Raw genomic sequence first — 24411 nt, forward strand, 5'->3', positions numbered from 1 at the left:
AAGAAAGATACAATCTGTCTCTGAAGTAACTGAAAATAGAATATAAAGATAGAAGAGAACACGGGGCCTGCGGACGCCTGCAGGACTACCTCGGAATCTCCGACTGGATTGAAGGCAGCCACCCAAAGCTATGGTCCAAAAGCTGCCGCTTCGGGATCTGCACACAGTGCAGAGTGTAGTATCAGCACAACCGACCCCATGTGCTGGTAAGTGTCTCGCCTAACCCCGGCGAAGTAGTGACGAGGATAGGACCAGACTATCAAATAAACTTGTGCAGTTATATCATATACAGTAGAAATAAAACAGAAATATAAAAATAATGATGGGAGGGGGCATGTTGCGGGGGAATATCATCTACTAACAGTAACTCAAGAGAAACGCATAAAGAACAATCTAATATTTTGTGGCAGAAAGAATAAGGAAAAACCGTAACAAATCAATAATCACTTTTACTATTTTACTCGAAAAGAAAATATTTTTTTTGGAATTGTGAACGAGCTGAGCATTTTATTATTGAGTTATTCCTTGTGATGTTTTAATTATATTGTTATGAGATGTTACTGGATATTGGTGTGGACTCTGACCTTGGTACAAACTCGTCACTACTTTCAACCTAAGTTTAGGTTTGTTACTTATTGAGTACATGGGGTCGGTTGTACTCATACTACACTTTCTGCACATTGCGTACAGATTTCGAATGTCGCTGTTGCTGTGTTCGATGAGAGATGACTTGGAAAATGTACCGGCGTCACTGTTGTAGCTGCCTCTTGTTCATGATAGCCTTAGAATTTTAAACTCTGTTTATGTATTTGTCAAATAGATGATGTATTTTTTTTTTCATATCAGCTTTGTAAACTCTATTCTTAGAAGCTCATGATTTGTATTACCAGTCCTGAAAAAGTGTATAAGAGATCATTTATTTTTTCTCAGTAAGTTATATTGTATTGGACTTGATGAGTTGGCTTACCTAGCGGGATGAGTTATGTGCCATCACGACTAGTTAGATTCGGATCGTGACAGATAGTCATTGTGCGAAGTGTATATTAGTTAATCAATTAACTTATAAGATTTGCCTTTTTACAGGTCCGAATGCATTTGGTCTATCCTATTGTCTATCACAAGGTAAGGTACCATCTTTATATTTTTTGACGGAAACTTATGCAAATGTGAAACTATTGTGATGCTACTGCTTTAATTTTTTATGTGTTCTCCTGTACAATTGGCATGTTAAATTTTGCCTTACCGTATACCTGTATGTGATATCATGTGTATTCCATAATGTAAGAAAATATTATTTTACCATATTACAGTGATGATTATTTTTGCAAATACTTTTTCTCATACCCCCATTTAATTTTACAACCATCCCTTTCCTTCGTGCAACCAACAAGACAGAACAACGTTTACTCACAACTGTTACAAATAAAAATTATTGAATATTATTTATGGATATGTTTGATTTTGTTTGATTATCTCATCTAAAAGTTTAAGCTGCTATAGAGAAAAATTAGTTTTATTTAATTATATCTCGAAAACGCCCTTTCACTTGCTGTCCTGATTCTTTTCATAAGCCAAGTACGCAAAAGTCTTTTTGTTATTGGATAGTAGTGGAACTCGAACAGAGGACTTCAACCTACTCTAAGACCATGTTGTAGAAATAGAACACAATAGTATTTATGTAATGAATCTTCAACAGATAGAATCAACATGTTCCTCCTCCGTGCTTGTGATAGTCGTTGTGCGAAGCGTATATTAGTTAATCAATTAACTTATAAGATTTGCCTTTTTACAGGTTCGAATGTATTTGGTCTATCCTATTGTATATCACAAGGTAAGGTGTCATCTTTATTTTTTTGATTGGAATTTTATGTAAATATGAAACTATTGTGATGCTGCTGCTTTGATTTTTTATGTGTTCTCCTGTACAATTGGCATGTTAAATCTTGCCTTACCGGATGCCTGTATCTGATATCATGTGTATTCCATTATGTAAGAAAATATAAATTTATCATAGAACAAATTTTTATTTATTTAATTAATTTTCAACGGATAGAATTAACATGCTCCTCTTCCATGCTTGTGATAGTCGTTGTGTGACGCGTATATTAGTTAATCAATTAACTTATAAGATTTGCCTTTTTACATGTCCGAATGCATTTGGTCTATCCTATTGTATATCACAAGGTAAGGTACCATCTTTATATTTTTCCACTGGAACTTTATGCAAATGTGAAACTATTGTGATGCCGGTGCTTTGATGTTTTATGCGTTCTCCTGTACAATTAGCGTGTTAAATATAATGTCATATTTTATAATTAGTTGCTTCATTTCTCCTGTCCCTGTAATTATCTTGTATGTTCTCCTGATTGTCTAATTAGGAGTAAGTTACCTTCTCTTCTGTTTTTTGTTACTTGTAAGCACTATTTAAATCCTGACATACCTGAAGGAATAATCGAGCAAACATTCCCAAAATCTTTCCCTTCTAAACAACTATCAAATTTCATTTTTGTTCTAGCTTATGTGTCCCAACATTAAATAAAGTAACATAATCAATTTTCCTATTAATTTAAGACGTATATTAATAAAGATTTCCTGTAATTTTTATTTTGATATGATGGATTTCCTGTACTTAAATCTATTCTTGCCAGTTTCTACAATTAAAAAATTGTTAATATGACAAGAGTCATGCCTTGCAAGTATGGCAACGATTTAAAATTCATGTAATTGTGTAGTAAGGAATAAGAATTACTTTCTTCTTCCTTTTAAGATCACTTGTAAACACATTCCTTTTCTTCTCATCCAAATTTATATATAAAAAAAAAGATTGACATTCAGACTTGAAATTTTTTATCTTGTCTCCTCTTTCCCACTCACTTTTCTCAGTTCTTGTTGTTACCAATGAAACTAAAGGAGGTGTGACACAACTGATATGTGAAAATGAAGTATAGAAACCATGTATGTAGGTTTATTTTCAGACACATAAGGTATATTTTACTCTGTGTTATTCCTTAGAAAATATGACTATAGAAAAACAATTCATTCCTTCATTAAAGGTGTTGTAACTTCTGGTTCATGAATTCATGTCTTAAAAATAGATTTTTTTGTATTTTTTTCATTTAAGGATTATGTAAATTTGGAATTTGAGGTGGATACTGTAAGGCATTTGTGATACTTTGAAACCACATAATCATTTTTTGTGACTTCAACTAGGGAGCTAATAGATGATTTGCTACTATATTTATATTTAAGATTTTCTCCCTTTATCTGATACTTTGAAACAACATATTTAAGGACATATGTACATTTATGATACTTTGAAACCACATATTTAAGGATAATTGCATTTCATATAAGTCTCTTTATCCATGTAGCGTTCAACAATGCACTTTAATGGTACTTTTGAGTGCCAATAAACTAGCTAGACAAATTAATACAATTTGGTCTAGTTTACCTGATGTACAACCTGGTTCATTTTGGGGACACTTCATTTGGCATGCTAATAATTTTTTGAATCACATACACTTCAGCACTTAAGTTCTAAGATTTCACAAGCCTTAGATAATTAACTAAGTCCGAAAGGAGCCATACTATGCAGATTTTGAGAGGTGCCTCACACCTTTCTCTCAATTTATTTGAACCCCTTACCTTAGAATTTCTAATATTAGTAGACCTTATGGAGTTAATAATAGATAACTAATAGGTACCCGACTCCTTAGTTAAATAAAGAATATGAGAATCACTAATATGTTATACTCTAATTTGATGCTGCTCGAGTTGGCAACATTTGATTCTCTAGTATGTGATTCTTTACTGTTTTTTATTGTTTCCTTACTAAAATAATTTAAGGTATGGTTAAGTTGATCTGATGCATAAGATTCTAGCTAGTCGTGTATTAACTATCATCACAACCTTCTTACCATTCTGAAAAAAACTATCGTCATGGCCTCACAATGTCTTTTTCAATAAACAATTCCTTGATGCTGCCCTAGTTGGCAACATTTGATTCTCTGGTATGTGATTCTTTACTGTTTTTTCTTGTTTCCTTACTAAAATAATTTAAGGTATGGTTAAGTTGATCTGATGCATAAGATTCTAGCTAGTCGTGTATTAACTATCATCACAACCTTCTTACCATTCTGAAAAAAACTATCGTCATGGCCTCACAATGTCTTTTTCAATAACCAATTCCTTGATGCTGCCCGAGTTGGCAACATTTGATTCTCTGGTATGTGATTCTTTACTGTTTTTCCTTGTTTCCTTACTAAAATAATTTAAGGTGTGGTTAAGTTCTATCTGATGCCTAAGATTCTAGCTAGTTTTGTATTAACTATCATCACAACCTTCTTACCATTTTGAAATAAACTATCGTCATGGGCTCACAATGTCTTTTTCAATAACCAATTCCTTGTGATCACATTTTATTAGTTTGTTTATTCATTTTTTCTTTATTTTTTGAGTTTTTAGCCGCATGACATGAATTATGATGCTATGGAAAACATATGATGTACTTGCAACAATATCCTTATTCAAGACGGAATCGCTTATGATTGTTTTACAAGAGCATGTAAGGAATCTAAATGTCGTCCTAAAGATGTTTTTCTTGTCAAGCTAGAGGTGACGTATTGAAGGTTCCATCGATAATAAAAAAAAAACGAATCATTGCGAGGTGTATTCGATATTTCATACTAAAATTCTTCTAAAATTTCCATCATAATAATTGCTTAGATCTAAGAAACATTGCTCGAACCATAAACTAGAAGATAAAAAGGAGATGATTGACAACAGAAAAGAGGTGATAACAGCAATAGATAAGCACAAAAAATCTCAGATTGTCATAAAAGAAAGTGTTCCATAAAGTTATTTCTTAGTCAACACACGAGATTTTGGTGATAAAGAGATTGATAAGTTTAAATATTTATTCCTAGCCAAAATCGGCATCCAATGGGATGCGTGGGTTAAGCGAGATGGTTTCATAAATTTTAGGAAGTTAATGCCATTAAAGATAGTAAGATATTTACTGTAAATATGTATTTGTCTGATTTGTCTAGCATAACTAAATATAAAAAAAAAAAGTTTGTATCGCAAAATTTGAGTTAAAAATAATCTTTTTGCAGGACTATTTTAATCTCCATGAATGGCTTGATGTTGTATTAGAGAAATTCAAGTAAATCATTTGTCTATCATTGTTTCAAATTTAGTAATTATTTTAAATTGATATTCGCATTATCGTTATAAAAAATGTTGTTCCTACAGGATATGTGAGAAGGTTATAAAACCGAAGTTAATCCAGATAATTGTGATGACCCAAAAGGTCATCACTCGTTTTGAAAGTAAATTTGTGTCCCGGGGTATTAAAAATCTCGTTTTGTCCCACCTTGATTTGCATGCGCAGTCTGGACGCATTTTCGAAAAGCTTTTATGTGAAATCTAAGTAAAATAAGGAAATTGGCCTTTAAATTTGATTAAAATTGACTTAGGTCAACATTCTTGGTAAACAGACCCGGACCCATAATCCGACGGTTTTATAGGGTTCGTAGTAAAATATGAAACTTGGGCGTATGCGCGGAATCGAATTCCGAGATCCCAAGCCCGAGAAAAGACTTTTTAAAGAAAATTGTTTGCTGGAAAATATAAAGGCCTTTATAAGTGAAATGATGCATTTTCTTGATGGTATCGGGCCCGTATCGTAGTTCCGAAGCTCGGTACAAGTTTAAAATAATAATTAAGTTGAATCTGTGAAATTTGGTAAAGATCGGAATTGGTTTGGTTTAAATCGGACGTATAGTTGAGAAAATAAAAATTTTGGTGTTCTTGAGTAATTTTATGAATTTGATGTTGAATTCGTAGTTGTTGATGTTATTTTGGTTATTTGATTGCACGAGCATGTCCATATGATGTTTTTAGACTTGAGTGCATGTTTGATTTGGAGCCCCGAAGGCTCGGATGAGTTTTGAATAGGCTACGGGTTGAATTGGACTTTGAAAATTTCAGCTGGTGTCTGGTATTTTTGCCCAGGCCTCTGATCTCGCAATTGCGAGATCAGGCTTCGCAAATGCGAAGATCTCAGGCTTGGGAAATGCGACCCAGGCGTCGCAATTACGAACCAAGCCTGGGCAGGCCATTCTCGCATATGCGGCATTGTGGTCGCAAATGCGAAAGGGACAGGGGTCGCAAATGCGACTATTCCTTCGCAAATACGAAGCTGATAGGATTTCAAAGAGTTCGCAATTGCGAACCGCTGGTTGGAATTGCGACAACTGAGACCTGTTAAGTGGGATATTGACGGGATTCTTCTCATTTTTCAAACTTTTTCAAACCCTAAAACATCTTGGGCGATATTCCAAAGAAAGGTTCTTCTCCAAATCAATTGTAAGTCATTTCTAACTCATTTCTTTCAATCTAATCCATCTTTTTACATGATTTCATTTTAAAATCAAGGGCTTTTCATGGGAAATTGGGTGATTTTGGGTAAAACTTAAGATTTTTAAATTTTGGGGATTTGGACCTCGATTTGAGGTCCGATTACAAAACAAATTATATATTTGAGTTCATGGGTGAATGAGTGATCGGGTTTTGGTTCAAACTTTGGATTTTGACCAAGCGGGCCCGGGGTCAATTTTTTTGACTTTTTGGGGAAAACATTGGGAAATCTATTTTTATGCATTAGAATTGGTTTGTTTACCATTTATTAATGTTACTAAGTAAATTGTGCCTAGATACAAGCGGGTTGGAAGTGGAATAGAGAGGTAAAGTGGTAGTTGAGGCTTGACTGTGTTCGTGGCATTGAGGTAAGTGTTTGGTCTAACCTTAGCTCAAGGGAATAGGAGTTTTGATCTTATTTGCTATGTGTTAAATGTTGAGTACGACGTATGTGATGACGAGTATCTATACGTTGGTATCAAGCATACCCATGAGTCTTATACTATGATTGTTGTTACTCTGTTGTGTATTACCCATGTTTAATATGTTGATTATAAATGTTGTATAAGGCTTAGGAAAGTATTCTTGGTAAGTGATCATTGTTGAGCATTAGCTCAAGTTGAGACTTATGTTGTGAAGTAATGGTGGAAACGAGATGAGGTATATTGTTGATACCTTGCTGGAATATTATTGTTTATGATATTACTTCCCTTACCGGGATGTTATCGTTTAGAATATTGTTTCCCTTGCCGGGACGTTATTGCTTATGATATTATTTTTCCTTGCCGGGATATTGTTGTTATACTATTGTTTCCTTGCCAGGATATTGTTGTTATATTATTGTTCCCTTGCCGGAATTCTTTTGTGATTGGTTTTGATTTGTATATTGGGATCGGGTTGCACGCCGCAATAATATTATATGAAATCGGGTTGCACGCCGCAACAAAGAGTAATAAGGGTGGACAGGTGGGGTCGGGTTGCATGCCACAATATAATTATATGAATTGGATCGTTGTACGCCGCAACATCATTATATTATTTGGATCGGGTTGCACGCCGCAACAGTATTATATGATTGGGATCGGGTTGCACGTCGCAACAAGAAAGAATAAAAGTGAATATTGATTCGTTATTGTTTTTCCTTATTCTTGTTGATATGAAATTATGGTGTTCCTTATGCTTCTCTACTGAAATTCTATTATTACTTGATATTTCCCGCAGCATGTTCACCCTTCCCATCTTTAATTGCTAGTTTCCGTTATTATTATTTGTCGTATATGTTTTAACTGCACATGTTTATTTGGTAGTATTGCCTTAGCCTCGTCAGTACTTTGTCGAGGTTAGGCTCGACACTAACCAGCACATGGGGTCGGTTGTGCTGATACTATACTCTACACAGTGGGCAGATCCCAGTGCTCGAGCTTTTGGACCATACCGAGGTTACTTCATTCAGTCCAGCGGAGACCCGAGGTAGTCCTGCAGACGTTCGCAGGCCTTGACGTCCCCTTCTATCCTTTCTATTATATTTTTATTTAATTTAGAGACAGACTTACATTATTCTATTCAGACCCTTATTTGTATTATTCATAGATGGTCTGTGACATTGTGACACCAGTTCTGGGTAGAGTTGTATTTTGGATTTTCGTACTATTATTATTATTATTATTATTATTATTATTATTATTATTATTATTATTATTATTATTATTATCATTATTATTATTATTATTATTATTATTATTATTATTATTATTATTATTATTATTATTATTATTATTATTATTATTCCTATGTTGATCACATATTAATTTGAAATTGTTAAAAGGTTAAGGAAAAAGGGTAATAAAATCTCAAACTGTTGCCTTGCCTAGCTTTCACAAGTAGGCGTCATCACGACTCCCGAGGGTGAAAAATCCGGGTCGTGACAAGTTGGTATTAGAGATCTAGGTTGCTTAGGTCTCACAATTCACGGACAAGCTTAGTAGAGTTTGAGGGATCAGTACGGAGACATTTGTGCTTAACCCCTAGAGGCTATGGAGTTTAGGAAAACTTCACATCTATTCTTTTCTGTCGTGCGACATGATTTCTCAATGCTAATTGAGCTTCCAATCTGTTCTTTCGTAGATGATGAGAACACGTACCGCTTCATCAGCTGACCAGCAACCCGAACCCTCAATAGCAGCTCCTGCAAGGGGCAGAGGCCGAGGCTATGCTAGGGCCCGAGGCAGATGCAGAGCTCAGCCCAGAGCTAGAGCAGTAGCACCAGCGGCGGAGCCTCATATTGAGTTTGGCGATGAGGTTCCAGTTCAGTCAGTTCCAGCAGGACCAACTCAGGTTCCAGAGGGGTTCATCGCCACCCTGGTACTTCAGGATGCTCTGGTCCGTCTAGTGGGCCTTATGAAGAGTGTCGCGCAGGCAGGCTTACTTCCTGTAGCATCGATCGTCTCTCAGGTTGGGGGAGGAGTACAGATTCCCGCTACTCGCACTCCAGAGCAGATGGCTCCCCAGTTTCAGACTCCAGCAGCTCAGCTAGTTGGGGTAGTTCAACCGGGAGTTGTGGCTCAGACCGGTGATGGAGCAGTTATGTCTGTTGATGCATTGTGGAGGTTGGATAGGTTCACCAAGCATTTTACTACCACTTTTGGCGGTACATCTTCTGAGGATCCCCAGAATTATTTGGACAGCTATCATGAGATTTTACGGAACATGGGATAGTGAAGGCCGATGGGGTCGACTTTGCTGCTTTTTGTCTGTCAGGATCCACCAAGCCTTGGTGGAGGGATTATTGTTTGGCTAGACCAGCTGGGTCACCTGCTTTGACTTGGGATCAGTTTTCTTAGCTATTTCTGGAGAAGTTTTTTCCAGTCACTCAGAGGGAGAACTATCGGAGGCAGTTTGAGCATCTCTAGCAGGGTTCTATGACTATCACTCAGTACGAGACCAAATTTATTGACTTGGCCCGTCATGCTCTTCTTATACTTCCCATCGAGAGAAAGAGAGAGATGGGGGGTGAGGAGGTTCATTAAGGGACTTGTTCAACCTATTCAATTGCAGATGGCTAAGGAGGCGGGGAGCGAGATTTCTTTTCAGGATGTGGCCAATATGGCCAGGAGAATCGAGATGGTTTTATCACAAGGAAGCGGTCAGGGTTCTGATAAGAGGCCCTGTCATTCGGGCAGATTCAGTGGTGCCTCGTCTGGAGGAAGGGATTCTTTTGATAGGTCCATTGATCGAACCCAACCCTACACCACTATAAAGTGGTGACAGTGGTCGAAGCATCTTTTACCCAAGATGGTCGGGATCGAATCCATAGGGAACTAGAACTGGGAATCGGATTCCTATCTAAATTAGAAATGCGTAGTGCTCTTAGTTACACTTCGAATCATCTTTGGTTGTTTGATACTTTTAATTTTTAAACTAATAATATGCTAAATTAAACTAAGAGTAAATGCTTGTAAGATTTTCTAAATAGTTAAAGAGGCACTAGAGAAGTGACTTTCTCCTATGTGAATACTTGACGAGATCTAAAGCCTAAGGCAAAGAAGTTATGTTGGGGATTGCGATATAGCCAATGCACGGAATTACTCACTCTATACCTCTCGATAGCTTGTGTGACTTTGCCCTAATTGACTTTCTCAAGAACAATTAGGTATCAAAATTGTGCAAGCAATATAGACTCAAGTCGGTTATTACTATCTCTAGGTTTAACCCTTTAATTGGGGCTATCAATCTCTTGATTACACCCAATTCCTTGTTGGACTGATTTTCCTAGACTCAAGCTCTCTTTCTCAAGAAGATCCCAAGTCAAATAGGCATAAATTAGTATTTGCAACCACTAATTCAACATGGAAAATACAAATCAGTCCAAATATTAAATACCCATAAACATCTAAGTCTTAAATTAAAAGACCCATCAAATACCCATACTAGGGTTGAGCCACAACCCTAGCTAATGGGTCTAGCTACTCATAATAATGGAAGAAAACAGAGAAATAGATAAAGAATAACCCATAAATTATGATTACAAACTAAGATATTGAAGATTCAGTGTTAATCTAGCTACAAATTACTCAAAATGGAATAAAACAGCCGTTCACGTGCTCTGGGATCTAACAGATTACAAAAGATCCCCTAAAAATGTGAAAAGAAAGTATTTATACTAGGCTAAATTTTTTGGATAAAAATACCCCTGACGAGGAATTATAGTCCGCATAAAATGCACCGCGGACCGCGATGAGGCTTCTTGGCTTGACTATTCACTCTCTGAATCTGGCCACCGCGGACTGTATAAAATGCACCGCGGCCGCGGTGGCTTCAACTGCGGTCCGCACAAAAAGGGCCACGGGCCGCATTGGATTTTATCTTCAAACTCCCAACTCTCTAAACCCCCCTCTCCACGGACCGCACAAAATGGATTGCGTCCGCGAAGAGGCTACTGTGACCACAAGAAATCCTCCGCGGACCGCATTGCCTTAGGCTGCAAAAGTGCACCTCTCTGAATTTCCTCATTGCGGATCACACTAAATGGTTTGCGGCCGTGGTGGGTCTGTTGCAGCTGTGCTTTGACTTGTTCTTGGTACTTGTGCATGTTTCACTCTTTTTTGAGCTGGTTTTGACTAATTGTCACCTTTTTGACCAAACCCTGCATACAAGTATAACATGTAAGCCTTTGGGACTATTTTTATACATTTTTAATCCAAAACTCCAGTAAAAAGGAGTGTAAAAAGAGCTAGAATCCCTAGTTATCAACTCCCCCAAACTTAAGTTTTTGCGCGTCCTCAAGCAAACAAAGTAATTCTCACCTCTTTAGGGATAAAACCAAGAAAATTCAGCTGACCTAAAGTGACCTCATCCAGCATCAATTGGGACTAACAATTGCCCTCAAATCAAATGAGTCATTAACAACATTCAACCTTTCAAACACCATGCTTTTAGTGCGACACAAGAGCATCAAGAATTGACTCAACCCATCAAGGAAACTCTTTCTACTACTTTGGTCATTGTGGAACGATTGTAGCACTCAGAACGAAGATTGTGGAAAACAAAATCATCTCTCTCAAAGAAAGGTCACAAGTCCGGCTCTAAGTATCATAAGCTTACCCCTTATGAGAGTCGCCACTAATGTAAGCTTCATTCAACTCAAGATCATATAGGGCTTTTGTGGAAATATAGTGAAGGCTTTTGGTTCAGGGTAGGAAATACTCGGTCTAAGTAGGTTCCATCTTCCCTTAAGCACTTCATTTGCTTCATTTTGGCACACATTCTCTTGCCTTTTTGAGTCATTAACTTCTTTCTTAGGGGTTAGAGAGATACACTCTCACTCGTTCTTGTTCATTTCAAACTTTTTTCTCCTTTCTCAACTTTCCACACCTTTCATCTCTTTGCTTTTATTGAATCCCTTCATTTTTTTTAATTATTTTTTTACATTGATCCTTCTTTTTGACTTTTTGATTTTTTTTCTTTTTCATTGCCTTTTCTTTTCTTCATTTTGTACCTTTTACCACTTTGTTGTATTCCTCATCTCTTACCCCAAACTTGTGCTTTTGCCTTTTGCTAAGGAAAGATCGGGTGCCAAGAGAGAGTCTTTTTAGAATGGGTAAAGGCTTGTATCATGGTCTTTGAAAGAAAAAGGTCTATGGCTCAAAAGGGTTGTGTCACGACCCTAAACCCGGACCCGGTCGTGATGGCGCCTCTCGTGAAGACAAGGCCAGCCAATTAAACCCAATTCACTTTTTAAACAATTAAACAACATAAAATCAGTCTAAAACATGATTTAGCAATACTAAGTAGCAGATAATATCAATAAAGTGTGGAAGTACAACCCAATACAGCCCTAACCGGGGTGTCACTAGTCATGAGCATCTATAAGTCAAAATACAATACACTAAGTCTATAAACTAGTACAACTGTCTGAAAAGAAAGATAGAACTGATAAAGGAGTAGAGATACGGGGCTGCGGACACCAAGTATCTACCTCGTGAGCTCCGAATGTCCGCCTGAAGTTGGAGGGATCAGCACTCGGGAGCAGAACTAGCTACGCCTGAATCTGCACACAGGGTGCAAGGAGTAAAGTGAGTACTCCAACTCAGTGAGTAACAAATGTAAATAAAGACTGAAAGCAGGAAATCACGTAGGGCACAAAACATTCTATAATGAAGTAGTAAAACCATTTCAAAACAGTAAAACAGTGAAAGATAGGTAAAATTCTTTAACTCAAAATTTAACTTCATTAAAAAGCCCTTTTTAATGATTAAGCAGGTAATTGACAGTTAATTATGAAAAGTAAACACATAAAGGCTCGCCCATCGGGGACAATATCAACAAATCCACCCCTCGGGCAACATCACAGAATAGTATCAGCCCCTCGGGCAATCACATAGAACAATACCAGCCCCTCGGGCTCAATCTCACATCACAATGAGTACCCGCGCTCACTGGAGGTGTACAGACTCCTGGAGGGGCCCCTTACGACCCAAGAGCAATATCAAGCCACCTCATGGCATCATCACTAGGCCCTCGACCTTATATCAATCAAGCCACCTCGTGGCGTAAATATCTCAGGCCCTCGGCCTCATAATCAGTATCAAACATTTCCTCATAACATAGGCCCTCAGCCTTACTCAGTAAAAATCCTCACAAGCCACTCGGACAGTAGTAAAACATGTTTCTCAGCCCAAAATATCATTTAAAAGATCATTTAAGTGTTAAAACAGAGTAAACATGGCTGAGTACAAAAAAGGTAAAATATAACATGACTGAGTTCAAGTATAAAGTCAAAACAGTGAGGAAATTCCAGTAAAAATCCCCGAAGGGTTCAAATAGTTGGCACAAGGCCTAAATATGGCATTCAACCCAAATAATGATGATAACAAATAGATTTCAGTCAAATACGCGGTAAAATCATCAGTCAGGACGGACCAAGTCACAATCCCCAAGAGTGCACGACCCCACGCTCGTCATCAAGCGTGTGCCTCACCTCAATATAACACTACGATGTGAAATCCGAGGTTTCAAACCCTCAGAACATCATTTACGATCATTACTCACTTCGAACCGACTAAATCTCTAGCTCGTGATGCCTTTGCCCCTCAAATCGGCCTCCACACCCGTCGAATGTATCCAAAATCAGAACGAGGACATCAAAATATGCTAAGGGAATGAAATCCAAGCGAAAGCAATCAATAAATGGCACAAATCCCGAAATTATCAAAACCCGACCCCCGGGCCCACGTATTGAAATTCGATAATTTTTACATCAATAGATTCCTTATCTCCCCACGAGTTCATATATATCAAAAGTTCTGAAATCTGACCTCAAATGGTCCTTCAAATCCTCAATCAAAGGTCTAAATTTTTAAGCCCTAGTTCTTCAATTTTTGGCTTATATTCCATGATTATTTAGGTGGAATTCACATTAGAATCGAGTTTTAAGTCCAAGAATCTTACCTCCAAATAATTCCCCTTGAATCCTTCTTCAATCTCTTTCAAAAAGCTCCAAAAATGACCAACAATGGAAGAAATAAACCCCAAAATCGCGGACAAGATGAGTACTTAAATGTTCTGTCCAGGCATTTATTCCTTCTTCGTGAACACGGTCAAAGCCTCGCATTCGTGAAGCACAAATTTACTTTGACCAATTTTTCTCCTACGCGATCGCGACCAAGCCCTCACGAACCCGATGCTTTACCCAGACGAACCTTCGCGAATGCGCTCCCCCTCCCGCGAACGCGATGAACAACTTGACCTCAAACCCAGCTGACCCAATTCCTCTACGCGAACGCGGAGCCCTTCTCGTGAGCGCGAAGGCCAAAATTCCACTGACTTCCTCTGACTATTCACGAACACAAGGGTCCACTCACGAATGTGAAGAGTAAAAACCTGCAACAGCTAAACTTGCAACTTCTGCAATTTTCTAAACTCTAAAATGATCCGATTGACCACCCAAAACTCACCCGAGGCCCCCAAGACCTCAACCAAAGTCACCAACATATCCTAAAACCTTATTCAAACTTGTTCCAATCATCAAAACACCTCAAACAACATCAAATCACCCAAAACACATCGTATTCAAGCCAAACTTTCTAAAATCTTCTGAATTCCGCTTTTGATCAAAAACCAACCAAACCACGTCCGAATGACCTGAAAATTTGCACACACATCCGAAATGACCAAACGAAGCTACTACGACTCTCAGAATTCCATTCCGACCCCTATATCAAAATCTCGCCTACCAACCAGAAATCGCCAAAATATCAACTTCGCCAATTCAAGCCTAAATCTACTACGAACCTCCAAAATTCATTCTGATCACGCTCCCAAGTCACAAATCACCTCCCGAAGCTAATTGAACCATTGGAACTCACATCCGAGCCCTCTAACATATAAGTCAATATCCGGTTGACTTTTCCAACTTAAGCTCCTTCAAAAGAGACTAAGTATCTCAAACCTTACCAAATTCCTTCCGGACTCGATCCGACCAACCCGATATCGCACAACACGGATAAACAAAGCATAAAGAAGCAGAAATAGGGAAATGGAGTGGTAACTCATGAGATGACTGGCCGGTTCGTCACAGGTTGGCTAGGGATATTATCATTGGCAGGCTATGGGTGTTTTCAAGATAACATTTGGATCAAGGAGAGCCTATAATCACTTCTCAGGTCAAACTACACTTAGGATTTCGCCTAGACAAACATTCAGGGCAAGTTTTAGACTAATAGCACGAGACTTAGACTTGCAATTCAAATTCTCACTACACTAGCTATAGGATTGCTAAAGAGACAGAGTCGGGGGCTCACAACAACCTTAGCTAAGATTTGATCAACATGAATGGTCCCAGAAAACCATTTGATGATTATCGGCCAACACAAGAGTCTCAAGGTCACAACTTTCACCATCCTATATACAACAATTTGTTTTTGACCATAAGATCAAAGGCAAATGTGCTAGGCCCAAGTGAAGCTTTGCTTGAGGCACCATTACTCACTAATTACTATTTACACAAAAATAAAACGAAAACAGACTCAAATACTTAAGAAGATTGTCATGCCATCCATCATCGGGAAGAGCCACCCGGTTCACACAAATTCCACGTTTGGAAAGAACCGTGGCATTAAGAAAACCAAAAGCATATTGAATGCAAAACTCAAAATAAGAAGCTATCAAAATGAAATAAGAAGCTATGAAAGAAAAAATGCGGAAAGTAGAATGAATATGTACAAGAGGGAATTTAGACGAATATACATAAGAGGGGATGAATATATACATTAGAAGGTGTGAGCACCTAATTTTTGCCCTACATGAAAATAACTCCTAAAAATAAACCAAAAATGATATTAAGGGATTTTAGAAGTTTTTCTTTATTTAGTTGCATTTCATGCATTTTTAATATTTTAAAATCATAGAAAAATGATAAAAAAATATCACGTTTTAATTTCATGCCATCTTAGGTTCAATTCGCATGTAGGAATTAATTTTATTAAGCAAAACAAAACCCACAAAATAGTCATTTTTACATATTTGGATTTTAGCCTTTAAAATTAGCATTTTTTTCCTTGGTTTTAATTTAATTAGTTGTTTTAGTGTTAAAAATAAATAAAGAATTTTAATTTCTACAAAATAGATTGATTTAGAATTTTAATTGATTAAAAATGGGGAAAAACAAAGAAAACGGAAAATAGGAAGAACATATTTTTTGTCTTGTTTCTTTTAAAATTGGACCAATTCCTAAAGGACCAAATTAATTTTAAACCTCAATCTAATTCCAATACCACTACCCAAATACCCATTACCCTTTGTCCTACCTCCTACATATAAGAACACATTAGGAGACCTAGAAAAGATATCCATGAGATCTCCCTTTCTCTTTGAAGACACCAACGACGCTCCTCTCCTCTCTTTAACAGAGAACTGGCAACCTCCCTCCATGAAATCTCATCTCTCACCCTCACTCACACAAAAACGTTAAGACTCAACCTTTTTTTCTCTCTAAAAAAATAATAATAATACAACCAGAAATAGATAGATTTTAGAAAGGATTTTTTTTCTTCTGAAAACTGGTTCCTATCTTCATTTTTCTGGATCTGCTTTCTTCCAAAAAATACTGGAAATTTCAATATTCTGCTGTAGTTCTATATGGTTTGCTGTTGATTTATTCAAGTTGTTGTTGTGCTCCATCTAAATTTGGCCTTCTCTTAGTGTTTTTCTTGCTTTGAATAGGTAAGTTCAAACACTCTTGTATTTTCATTTGTCTTGAGTGAACGAGTTTCAGATTTTCATGTAATTTGGCTTGAATTCTCATACTAGTTTAGCTATGTGAACTAAGTGCTTTCATTATTTTGACTGGATTGTGAAATCATGTAAGCTTTCTTGGTTATTTTTTTTTTTGCTTTTGTCACTGACTTTATCGTGATTTATTCAGATACATTCATAATATCTTGTGCCTGTTTAAGTGATTTCCTATAGTAGTTAATGATGAAGAAGAACTGGAGTGACTAAATGTTTGGTTGTAGTTCATGGACTTGACCATTAATTGGCCAGATTTGCAAAAAACTTCAAAGCAAATCAACAAGTTTTCAGAAGTGTTTGGATTTCACTATAGATCTTCATGTCTAAATTAAGGGCTAAACCTCTTATGTTTGGGTTGTAATGTTATTTTAAGCATAAGAATTCATTTTATTGTAAATGTTAGAACTTAGCTAGGTTAATTTATGAAGAATATGAAGACAGGCGACTGTTTCTGACAAAAAAGAAAAAAGAAAAAAAAATATGGTCACGATACGTAATTCCCAATTCGGGAGTGCATTTCATGTGGCCCTATTATAACAACTTCGAATAATAAACCTTTGAAATAAATTGAGGCGTGTCATGCCAAACAAAACCTATAACACATGGCCCTCACAAAATTAGCTCAAAAGCTAATCTTTTTAGAAGATAATTTGAGGTGTGCCATACGCAAACAAAATCCATATCCTATGGCCCTCACATAAATAAAAAATATTTTAGTGTAAAAAATGCCTTGAACTTTCATAGTTTGCTTTAAGCGCGTTAATTAAATAATTGTCGTAGCTACGGGTACGGTTCCCGTGACGTAGTCGTGATGCTTATTACTAAAATCCGGGGATACATTTATGTGACCTGACCACAATTTAATCTTTAAACATGTTGTAGATCGTGGGTACGGTTCCCATGACATGATTCGTAATATGTAACAATAATTATTAAAAGCGGTTATAAAGTTTAAAAAATGCATAATAGGTTTAAAACATATAGTAAATCAGATAATAGGCCAATTATTAATGGTTTAAGCGACCGTGCTAGAACCACGGAATCCAGGAATGCCTAACACCTTCTCCCGGGTTAACAAAATTCTTTATCTAGAATTTCTGGTTCGCAGACTTTTGAATAAAGTCGAAAATTTCTTCGATTTGGGATTTAAAATAAATCATGACTTGGAACACCAAATAAACTATTTCAAGTGGCGACTCTGATAAATTATTTAATCCCATTTCGAATAATGTCACTTTAATTGGAAAAACTCCCTTATATACCCCCTTGGGTGGTAAAAAAAGAGGTGTGACAGCTCTGGCGACTCTGCTGGGGATCGAACCCAGAATCTTTGGTTCAGGGTTCAAGAATTCAAGCTTAGAATAATTTTTATAGTTGGCTTTTATTTATTATCTGATTGTTTATTATATGTTTGGGCCTAATGTGCTAAATGTCGCTTTTTACCTTCTTGATATTATTTGAACTGTATATAAACTGTTACGTAAACCTTCTCTTCTCATCTTTGGGGATGTCACGCTTGTGTGACTCCTTTTCTGTTAGTGTCATACCTTGAATTAGAAGGAGGCTCGGACAAGTTACAAAGTCGGATGACCTTTTGGTTCCCGGTACGTAGTCCCCCTTGGCTCGAGTTGTCCGCTCGGGTAAACCAAGTCTAGAATAATACACCTAGGTTTTAAACCTAGAATAACTCAGCCTCATACCGGATCCCTAGTAGGAACGCTTGTTTGCATCATGTGCATTTGACTTTGGGGACTCAACACAGGGGTTCGGTCCATCTGGGACAGGTGTACCCAAATTAAAAAAGACCATCCTGATGCATCTTACGTACTACTTGTACAATTATTTGATTCGGCTTGCATGTTGACCGGCTTCTAGAAGGAAAAAGAAAATCAAAAAAAAGGTGAGAGGTAGATATCTAGAAAATTCTGAAATTCTGCCAAAATTTTGAAAAAAAAAGTGATTTCAAAATGAGTCAAAATTTTCAAGTGCTATGTTTCCCTTGTTCTGTCAAAACTGACCGAACTACGCGAACCTGATTCTCACCGGATGTGAGATATGTAGACAAACCTCATCGGTTCCGACCCCAATTTTCAAAAAAAAAATCCAAAAATATTTTTTTTTAGTTCCTTTTTTAGAAATCTTTCGTTAGAAAATTCAAAAAAAGAGAAGTTTTTAAACTCAAAAATAGTTTCCTTCTTTCTGAAGTCTTTCATATGGAAAAAGAAATAAAAAAAGAAAAATCAAAAAGAATAAAAAACCGAAATACGGGTTTCCTTTATCTTGAAGAATTTTTTCAAAAATTAAAAAACCAGAAAAAAGAATTAAAAAAAAAAGAAATATTCTTTTCCTTCTTTAAAAGTATTTCTTTCGTAAATGTCAACAAAAAAATTGAAACATTAAAGTCCAAAAATATTTTTTGCTTTTCTTTAGAAGTATTTTTGTAAATAAATAAAAAGCTCAGAAATTCAAAACATTTTCTTAAAAGTGCCTCTTTCGAAAATTAAGGGGGCAACATCCCAAAGACAAAAATATTTTCTTTCTTCTTTAGAAAAAGGGAAAACAAATGAAAATTCAATTTATTTTTTTTACTTTTGAAAATTTGAAAGTTCAAATCAAAAGAAAAAGAATTTTTAGAAGTCTTTCTTTCAAAAATAAAAGAAAAATCAAAATCAAAATCAAAAATCCAAAAAAAAAATTCCCTTTCTTCTTGTAAAGAAAAAAAAATCAAAAATCAAATATGTTTTTCTTTTGCTTAAAGCTTTCATGGTCTGAGTTTTATAAAAGTAAACCAAAAAAAAGAGTTACCTTATGTACTCCATTCTCTATCTTCCCGAACTATACAAGATCTGATTCATGCGGCGTCATGATACGTAGGCAATCCTCATCGGATTCGATCATAGCCATAAAATTAACTGAGTGAAAAATAAACTAAACAAAAAGAGAAAAAAATTGAGTGAAAAAAAGAGAAAAAGAGAGTGCAAAAAATAAAAGAGTGGCAAAAACGAGATGAAAAAAATAAGAGTGATTAAAGAGAGGCAGAAATGAAGAAAAGAGGTACAGAGTTAAAAGGGTTAGTTAAGGCCGGGATAAAATATGCAACCGTTCGAACATACGGTAGAAGCGTTTAACTGTTAGGTGCATTGCATCCTAACGTGCGATTTCCTATATGTTAAATGTTTCAAAACTAACAAGGTTGTTGGATGTGCAAATGTGATGACCTTTGTTTTAAAATAAAATTCTGTGTTCTGAGACCTTAAAAACATCTTTTAGCATCACCTAGATTTGCGTGCGCAGTCCGAGCACGTAGCCGCAAAGCTATTATGTGAAAATCTGTGAAAAATGATAAACCCGAACCCGTGATTTGATGAAAAATGATAAACCCGAAGCATCACCTAGACTTCGGTCAAAGTTTTGGGTAAATAGACCCGAACCGGTAATTTGATGGTCCCGAAAGGTCCGTAGGAAAATATGGGACTTGGGCGTATACCCGGAATCGAATTCCGAGGTCCCAAGCCCGAGAAATAAATTTTTAAAGAAAATTATTTTCTTAAATTATTTATGAGATTTAGAAATGAATTGTGATTAGAACTTGATGGTATCGGGCCGGTATTTTGGTTCCGACGCCCGGTATATGTCTTATATGTGATTTAAGATAATTCTGTGAAGTTTGGTAAGAAACGGACTAGAAACGACGTGAATCGGATCATTTTTGAGAAAATTAAAAATTTGAAGTTCTTGAGAAAATTTCATGATTTTGATGCAAAATTCATAGTAGTTGATATTATTTTAGTGATTTGAATGCACGAGCGAGTCCGTATGATGTTTTTAGGTTGGTGTGCATATTTGGTTTGGAGCCCCGAGGGCTCGGGTGAGTTTTGGATAGGCCTCGGGGTGTATTTTGGACTTTGAAAATTGCAGGTTTTCAGCCGTTGCATTGCAGGCCTGCAGGCTTCGCATTTGCGAAGCCTGGCTCCCAAATGCGAAATCGCAAATGCGAGAGGCCTGTCGCAAATGCTAAAGAGGCCCAGGCCAGCCCATTCTCGCAATTGCGAGGGTTCTATCGCAAATGCAATCCCCTCCCTTCCTAGCCAGTGGTCGCAAATGCAACCCTATCTTTGAATTTTCCAGCTCGCCAATGCGAGACCTTTTTCGCAATTCCCAACTTAGCAGAGGTATGGGTTCGCAATTGTGAATCCCTGTTCGCATTTCCCATACCTGCGACCTGCAACTTTTACACTTAGCCGAAAATCAATCATTTTTCACATCTTTTCAAAACACAAACTCCCTAGAGCGATTTTTCAAGAACAACTCTTCTTCCAAATCGATTGTAAGTCAATTTTATCTCGTTTCCTTCAATCAATAACATCTTTTAACATAATTTCAATTCAAAATCATTGATTTTCATGGAGGAAATTAGGTGTTTTGGGTAGAACCTAGATTTTTCAAAAATTGGGGATTTGGACCTCGATTTGAAGTCCGATTTCAAAACGAATTATATATTTGGGGGAATGGGTAATCGGGTTTTGGTTCGAATCTTGGGTTTTGACCATGTGAGCCCGGGGGCAATTTTTGACTTTTTGGGCAAAACTCTGGAAAACTCATTTTTATGCATTCAAATTGATTCATTTAGCGTTTATTGATGTAATTAAATAACTTGTGACTAGATACGAGTGAATTGGTGGTGGAATCAAGGGGTAAAGCTATAATTGAAACGTGAATTGTGTTTGTGGCATCGAGATAAGTGTTTGGTCTAACCTTAACTTGAGGGATTAGGAGTCGAGTCCTATTTGCTATGTGTTATTTGTCGAGTACTATGTATAGGCATGGTGACGAGTATCTATACATGGGTGTGAAGCATGCCCGTGAGTCTTATGTTGTGACTATTATGGCCTCATTGTATTATTCATGCTTTGATGATGATTTCTATTGTTGGGCAAAGTTTGTGGGAGTAATTGTAACATTTGAACATTGAGGAGCATTGGCTCGAGTTGTATAATGAAATGTGAAAGTATAAGTGGAAGTTGAACCTTTTACAGCATTGGCTCAAAGAGGTGAACTGAGTTGTGAAGTAAAAGTGAAAAAGATAAGAGAATTATTATGTTATCTACCTTGCCGGGATATTGTTGCTTTTAATGTTATCTCCCTTGCCGGGATGTTGTTGTTGTTTTGATGTTGTCCCTTACCAGGATTTATATTGTAGTTTCATTTATTTCCTTGCCCTAATTTTTGTGATTGTTGTTTGGGTGAGAAAGAGAGTTAAAGCACGAAGGGTGATGTCGTGTAATGTTTGGTGAAAGAGTGTTAAAGCACGAAGGGTGATATCGTGTATGATTTGTGAGGAAAGAGTGTAAAGCACGAAGGGTGATGTCGTGTTGCATCATGTACCATTTTGTGTCGATTATATTGATTATATGGCGAGGAGGAGAGTAAAAGCACGAAGGTTGATGACGTGCACATTTTCATTACTTGATTGTTTTGGTGAGGACGAGAGTAAAAGCACGAAGGGTGATGCCGTGCACTTATTGATTTCTGGGTCTTTGTTGTTATCTGAGATTTACTGTTTCCTTCAATTACCTGTTGTCTTTCTATTCTGAATTGATATCTCCCCCGCAGCATGCTACCGTTCCCATATTTGATTGTTTATTTCTGTTCTTCTTTTCCGTTATATTTAGTTGAATTGTACAGGTTTATGTGGTAGTCTGGTCCTAGCCTCATCACTACTTCGCCGAGGTTAGGCTAGGCACTTACCAGCACATGGGGTCGGTTGTGCTGATACTACACTCTGGACTATGTGCAGATCTCGGGGCAGCTTTTGGACCGTAGATTGGATGGCTACCTTCAGTCCACGTGGAGATCCAAGGTAGACCTGCAGGCGTCCGTAGGCCCTGCCGTCTCTTCTATCCTTTATTTCCTGTTTCATTTCTTTGATTCGGAAATAGTGTATCTTTATTTTCAGACTTTTGTATAGCATTCTTATATTGTTTGTGGTACTATGACACCAGTTCTGGGTGAGTAAGGGTTAAACAGTTGTATTAGATTCATATTTCAGATATTTTATTATTTTTCTTCCGCTTAATAAAATTTCCGCTATTTTTCACATTATTGATTTATAAATGCTAAAAGGGTATAAAAATGGATAAATGTAATATGTTCAGTAATTGGCTTGCCTAGCTCACATTAGTAGACGCCATCATGACTCTCGAAGGTGGGAAATCCGGGTCGTGATAAGTTGGTATTAGAGCTCTAGGTTATATGGGTCTCACAGTTCACAGACGAGCTTAGTAGAGTCTGAGGGATCGGTACGGAGACGTCTGTATTTAACCCCTAAAGGCTACAGAGTTAGGAAACACTTCATATTCATTCTTTCTTGTCGTGCGGTCTGGTTTCTCAACGCTAATTGAATTTCTAATATGTTCATTCGCAGATAGCAAGAATACGCGCTTCCTCATCCACTGACCAGCAGCCCAAGCCCCCAGCATCAGCTCCCACGAGGGGTAAAAGGCTAGGCCGAGGCTGTGCTAGAGGCCGGGGTAGGGGCAGAGCTCAGCCCAGAGCAGTAGCACAAGCATCGGAGCCTCGGGTTGACTTTGATGATGAGGTTCCGGCCCCAGCAGTTCTGGTGGGCCCGACTCAGGTCCTAGAAGGTTTATTGCTACCCCAGTACTTCAGGATGCTCTGGTCCGTCTAGTGGGCCTGATGGAGAGTGTCACCCGGGTAGGCTTGCTTCCTGTAGCACCAGCCGTCTCTCAGGCTGGAGGAGGAGCCCAGACTCCTGCTACTTGCACTCTAGAGCAGGTAGCTCCTCAGTTTTAGACTCCAGCAGTTCAGCTAGTTGGAGCAGTTCAGCCGGGCATGCTAGCTCAGACTGATGATGGAGCAGCTATGTCTGTCGATGCTTTGTGGAGGTTGGACAGGTTCACCAAGCTCTTCACTACTACTTAAGCCGTGCATCTTCTAAGGATCCCCAGGATTATCTAGACAGTTGTCATGAGGTTCTCCGCAACATGGGGATAGTTGAGACCAATGAGGTCGATTTTGCTACTTTTCGCTTGTCTGGATCCGCCAAGACTTGGTGGAGAGATTACTGTTTGACTAGCCTAGCCGAATCGCCATATTTGACTTGGGAGCAGTTTACTCAGCTATTTTTGGAGAAGTTCCTCCCCATCACTCAGAGAGAGGCATATCGGAGGCAGTTTGAGCATCTCCATTAGGGTTCTATGACTGTTACCCAATATGATACCAAATTCATCGACATGGCTTGTCATGCTCTTATCATACTTCCCACCGAGAGAGAGAGAGAGAGTGAGGAGGTTCATTGATGGATTAATTTAGCCGATTCGTCTTCAGATGGCTAGGGAGACTAGGAGTGAGATTTCTTTCCATGAGGCGGCCAATGTGGCCCGGAGAGTTGAATGGTTCTATTGCAGGGAGGTGGTCAGGGGTCTGACAAGAGGCTTTGTCATTCAGGCCGATTCAGTGGTACCTTGTCCGGAGGCAGAGATTCGTATGGTAAAGGCCATCCTCCTCTGCCCTTTCAGCCAACACTTCAGGTTTCTCACGGTGCTTTGGGTGGTCGTGGTTCCCACATGCAGTATTCTGATCAGCAGCCCTACAGTGCACCACCAGCTCCTATCAGTGCACCGCCACTTCAGTTTTTGGGGTGGTCATTTAGGTCGTCAGGGTCAGCAGTCTCAGTAGCCGAGG

Source organism: Nicotiana tabacum, chromosome 1 (assembly GCF_000715075.1).
Source record: "Nicotiana tabacum cultivar K326 chromosome 1, ASM71507v2, whole genome shotgun sequence".
NCBI classification, from domain to species: domain Eukaryota; kingdom Viridiplantae; phylum Streptophyta; class Magnoliopsida; order Solanales; family Solanaceae; genus Nicotiana; species Nicotiana tabacum.